Consider the following 6,143-nt stretch of genomic DNA (forward strand, 5'->3'; position numbering starts at 1 on the left):
ATTTTTGTTAAAATAATAAATATAACAACGTGTACCATGTCCAGTGAATAACATGAAATAAGGTTACTCATGTATCTTATCATGCAATTTATAAAGTGTAAAATATTTTACTAAAAAATTATAAATAAATTACTAAGGGATGTTTAATTCTCTTTCATTAATTACTCCAAATTTTCTAAGTCACAGAGTTTGTTAGCTCGCAATATAATCAACTTAAATCACTCAAACCCACTATGCAATGCATTTCTTTCCAATTTTTTGTGTCAAAATAATAGATGATTGACTAAATAAACTTCTTCTAAAGTTTCATTAAAAATTTCCATGTATTTATCACAATTTCCGTGGTTTTTATCCAATTTTTATCGATATCGATATTTTCCCGATATTTCCATCGATATTTCCGTGTTTTTGAACCACCGTGTCGAAACTATCGATATTTAAGACCCTGGCTAGAGGTCATTTTAGCTGCCTTGGTTGTACTATCTTAAAATAGTTAATCAATGTCTAAGTTTTCTGCTCGCTCACACAGTACTTGTTTGGTTTGGTCCAATGATATAGGGTATGGAAGTTTATGAGCCCATTTTTGACAGTAGAAATATAGTGGTCCAGATATATACAATGTAAAATATTTTCATATTTTGATATCACAAATAATGTTCGTATAGCGTGCTACTTTGAGATATAGTGGTTCATATCCATTCATGGATAGTTTACCATCCATGTCAAGTCTAGAGACTGCATATTGAATTAAGTTTGATTATACCCTTTGCTCAATTGCTTCTCTTCCAGACATCCAACAATTTATTTGAAGATATAAAAAATGTGCATCAATAGACATGTAAAAATACTCGAGGCCCGACATTATTTTTTTTGCAATGAGTTGGCCCGACCCAATATTTTTGGTCACGCTAGTGCTAGACTAAATAAATTTATCTGGAAGAGATTACTAGATTAGTCAGTTGTTCCTATTATTTTAATCAACTTCTTTATATTATTGCAATCTAGAGCATTTTAATTAACAACTATATGACATGGTCAACTTCAAAACATAACATGTCACAAATACAATAACAACAGATATGCCCAGAGTAACCACTAGTGGAGAGATGGAAGAAAAGCAGAGCCAAGACCTAATTTTTGGCATGTTTGGATAAACATCAAGATGTGGCATTTCACAGTAATCTCTATTGAAATATACCACCATAGGGAGCCCTAAGCATCCTCCAAAGTAAAGGTTGTTAGATCCTTGTGGAAGAGCAACTCCTTTTGTACACATTTGTTAGGCCCAGGTTGCATGATTATGTCTGTAAAGAAGTCAATTAGCCATAGCATTGTAGTATCATCTATTGAGAGAAAATAATAATAATAATAATTTACACAAATTAATAGTCCCAAGTTAATTATTTCAGTGAAGGTAACTTACTTATTGTGCCAAAGGGATTCAATGACTTGTTGAAGTTTAAACCCCAAGCCAGGTCATCGAAGTTTAAACCCCAAGATGTCTCGGTGTTATTGAAAATTATATAATATGACACGGGCCTATTTATTCAAATTATGGAGCCACATTATGGTAATATCTTAAGTTGTTTGATAAAGCTATTTTGTTGATTCCTTATTTATAAAATTAATGCTCATTTTTCTCCCAGAATCTGCACATATTCTAGGAAAATCGAGACCATAAAAGGTGATGAGGAATGCTCCACCCACAAAATTATTGCAGTTATGAGGATTACAACCAAAGAAATCGCTACTAGATTCCCATTCTAGATGTTATACTATAGGCGACATGGAAAGGGACGAGGACAAGGATATAGATGGGACCTTCTTCGCATTTTCAAGTTCCCTACTTTTAACATCTCCTAAACCAACGTGCATGTATATCCCATAATTAATTTGAGGATCAACATCAATGTACAACAATAGGCCCATAAAAATGGCCTAAGCTCAATGGGCTAGTCTGAGTGTGATGTTATTTTTTGGGCAATGGATTAGCCCGACCCATATTGTCAGGCCTTAACTTTTAAGCCAATGGGCAACCCGGTTCGGCGTGATAATTAAGTTAACAATAATATGCCGAAATGCCCCATGAATTTTTTCTTTATTTCCGATTTACCCCTACCTTTTTTTTAAAGATAATGAAGTGCTTGAATTAAATTATACACCCAATTTTCCCTCATTGTCCCCATGAATTTTTTCTTTATTTTCAATTTACCCCTACCTTTTTTTTAAAGATAATGAAGTGCTTGAATTAAATTATACACCCAATTTTCCCTCATTGTCAGTTTTGTAGGAATTTTATTCATCTTTCCATCAAATTAGTCACTTGGGAGGCATGTGACGACCTTTGTAAGGGGAGAACCGTGCGTTTAGTATGATGATTTAGTCAAACAGTTTTATTCCTATCATTTCAAGGTGAAGTAGATCTTCAAAACTAAAAGATGTCCAATTGTAGAAGCTTGACTCTCAACCAAGGGAGCCTTTGATATTAGGTATAGAGAATGAACCCTAGATGGAGGTATTTCTGAAACAAAAGAAGCACATTGACATCTCCTAATATTTGGAACAAAACCCTTTCTTTTGTTTCTATAGTGATACTCATAAGGATGGCAATTTCCCCAAGGGTTCGGGTCCCTCCGGTGGTTAGCCCCTAATGAATCGGGTATGAAGGACAAAAAATGGGTACAAAGACAGGGTTGGGGAAATTTTCGGTTTTTGTGTTCGGGGAGGGTCGAGGATGGTATTTCCATCCCCGCATCGTAACCTCCCTATTATGTGCTAGTAGTATGCCCTTAAAGCCAACTAATTATGTAATAGTTAATGTTGAGGACATCTTTTGTAATGACTTATTAAGTTATTTATGGGCAAGATCAGTTGTTTTCAAATCATGATTATTATTCTATATTGAGAAATGTAAAACAACAATAGTCCTAGGAATATGAAAGAGGATATGAGAACTATATTATGAGATTACATACATTGAGACTTTTCATGGTACCTAGTCATATCCTAAAAGTGTTCCTCGTCATAGGATTATCAATTGGGCATTGATCTTCCACTGAGACAAGTACACACAATATCTTCTCTAATTAGAGGATGACAATGTCTTAAGTCATTAAGTGTGGTGACACCAAGATATGTGTAGGTTCTTATAGGGGAATAAGTACACTGAATGCGATCAAAGATATGAGTTCTAGAATGGAAGTCTTTACTGCCATCTCAAACTAGAACTCATAAGTTGCAATGGTACAAACTAATCCTTAGACCTGAACCATCATAGTTGTCTTGTAACTATATTGTTTGTCTTTGAAGGCACTAAACAGCTGTGTCATAGAAAACATAACCAAAGGGGCAAATGAATGTACAACAAGGGATCTCTACTCTCAGTAAGGAGAGAGAATACTCCTAAGATATGATTGATCAAATCTTTGCTCAAAGTAGTGGATAAGATTTGAAAGAAGAAGTCTTCAATCTTACTATGATAATCATATAAGGAATAATTCACATTAAAGTATTTGACATAAGATTCCATAATCTAATAATGTGAATAAGGAGTATTGTTCAAGATAAGGATTCAATTGCACGATCATACCAACTTGAATAGGTTCTTCACTATATCTTATTTAGCTTGGATAACTATGACATGCTACGAAGCGTCAACCATGGTTTGTGGAAGTCCTAAAAGGTTCAATCACAATTGACCTTCACTAGTAGGAAGAATTAAACAATGAGATTTAATTCATAAGTAAACTCATAGAAGTTGAAAGAACCCACTACCTTGCTAGAAGGAACCTACGGATCACACAACGAAAAATGTAATTGGAGGAACATATGAAGAGGAAAGAAACTTGAGATCAAAACTCAAAGGTCAACGGTCAAGTCAAAGGTTAACATGTTTGACCCATGCAATTAACTAAGTCAAACAATTTAGACTATTAATGGGACTTAATGGTTAAGTTATAATTCATAATTAAAAGTTAATTATGAAATTAGTTTTGACATTAGGGTTTTAAATCATTAAGTGTAAAATGTAAAATGCCCAAATACCCATTGGGCCCAAGAACAAGTGTTGTATGACAACACAAATTCATGAGCCCAAAAGAAAGCCCATGAACCCATGGCCAGCCATAGAGGGGGAGAGTCTCCTCTCTTATGTGTCTTATCTATTTAATTCACACTGACATTTTTCTAGTTAGGGTTTTGACCTCCTAAGCTCTTAGGTGTTAGCGTTGAAGGTGAGAATTTTCTCCCTCCATCGTTTGCCAAAAATCAGTCCACAAAGAGGGAGTCTAGCATCTCTATCATCTTGGTTGATGTCCTCACCACCTCCTTTGCATTTGGTGTGGTGAAATAGAGGGCATCTCCTTTGTTGAAGAATCTCTACAACCTTAAGGAAGATAGAAGGCATTTCCTTAGAGCACCTCCACCGCTCAACACAAACCCGGCAATAGGCCCTCTCCCCAAAAGCCCAGGTTAGGCCCTCCAGAGCATAGCCTCAAGGCTGGGCAAGCCCAAGGGCAATTCTTGATTGGGCTCTAGCCCAAGGTCATTGACATCATGCGTGACGTCAGCAAGGTGAAATCAAAATTTTTTTGGCTAAAAAAATTCTGAATTTTTTCCCTATAAATACATAACCATTTTATTCACTTTCCACACCAAATCTACATACAACTCTTCTCCTTCCAATATTTGTTACTCTCCACTCATATTTTTCTACTACTTTCCATTTGTGGAGAAAATCTTATCTGAAATTTGATGGACACGTGGCAACCGAAAATTTAATTATAAAATTTTATCTGAAAATGTTATATTAAATTATAGGTGAGAATTTTATAATAAATAGTGACACGTGGCAATCGAAAATATTATCTGAAAAGCTTATCAAAATTAATGGTTTAAGTATAATTAAAAAAAAAAGGAAATAAAGTAAAATGAATAGTGTTTGCCTTTGCCCTTGCCCTTGCCCTTTGGGGTGGAACCAAAAAAGGCAAGGCTACCACTATTCACATGAATAGTGTCAAACCTTGCCTTGCCTTTGCCTTGCCCATGCCATTTGGGGTGGAGATGCTCTTAAAGATGTTCAAACTTGGCCAAGATAAGCTTCAATGGTATATTCTCATCCTTCTTCCCTTTTTATTTTGTGTATAAAAAGATTAGACCTCAAAGATACATGGGTAAAAATGAAATAGACTTGGCCCAACAAGTTTTAAGTAAAATGCTTTCGCTTTTGATATATGTTTTAGATGTAGTTTTCACATGTATTAGTTTAAACAAATACTCTAAATTTTTAGTATTTTTGTCATATCTAGATTTCTAATTAATAAAAATTCATTTTATTTTTTCTTTAATAGGGTGAGGCCTGGAAACCATTCCCAATGAAGGCAGGGACGGTGAAAAATTGCTTAAAAAATATGGGGATGATAATGGCATAACCATCCTCGATTAGCTCTATTGCCATCCCTGGATAGTTAGTGTTTAAATGGTCATAGCCAAGTGATGCCGCGACATCAAATATGTCAAGCATTGACATATGGTCAGCGTTAGAGTTGTCAGCTCACTGGACAACACCACCAACATATTTCTCCCTTTTAAATTCACCTCCATAGTGAATTTCAATAGTGAAAAGATCAAGATCACCTAAAAAAACACACAAGCATTGACAATAATCAACTATTTGCAGCAAATTACATTTACTACAACCACCTACCAATTGACCCCATTTGATTTTGAACTTATGCACATATTTATTCAAGGCAGAGAAAGGTACAAGCAAGTACATGCCACACACTGACAACTTGGACCACACATGCATTTGAAAAAAAAAATGAGAATCTCTGTCAACTCCTAAAAGGAGAGAAGAAGTCATGTTCAACCGACACACACTGGATCACAAAAGCTTAAACAATTTATAAAAAAAAGGGGAAAAGTGACCACTTATTGTACTTCGGAGAACTTGGGAACATCTTCTATCATTCGGAAGAAAAATATCACTAGACCAAAAGCTAATCAGTTAATTATTCCTATAATTGATGCCCACCCAACTTGGATTAAGGTTTTGGGGAGATAGAGATTGCGGTACGAGACAGATCGGAGTACATGCATAGAAGGCCATCTCACATAATTTAGGCTTTGAATGCTTATTAGTA

This window comes from Prunus mume, linkage group LG3 (assembly GCF_029339155.1).
Source record: "Prunus mume cultivar Tortuosa linkage group LG3, ASM2933915v1, whole genome shotgun sequence".
Taxonomy (NCBI): Eukaryota; Viridiplantae; Streptophyta; class Magnoliopsida; order Rosales; family Rosaceae; genus Prunus; species Prunus mume.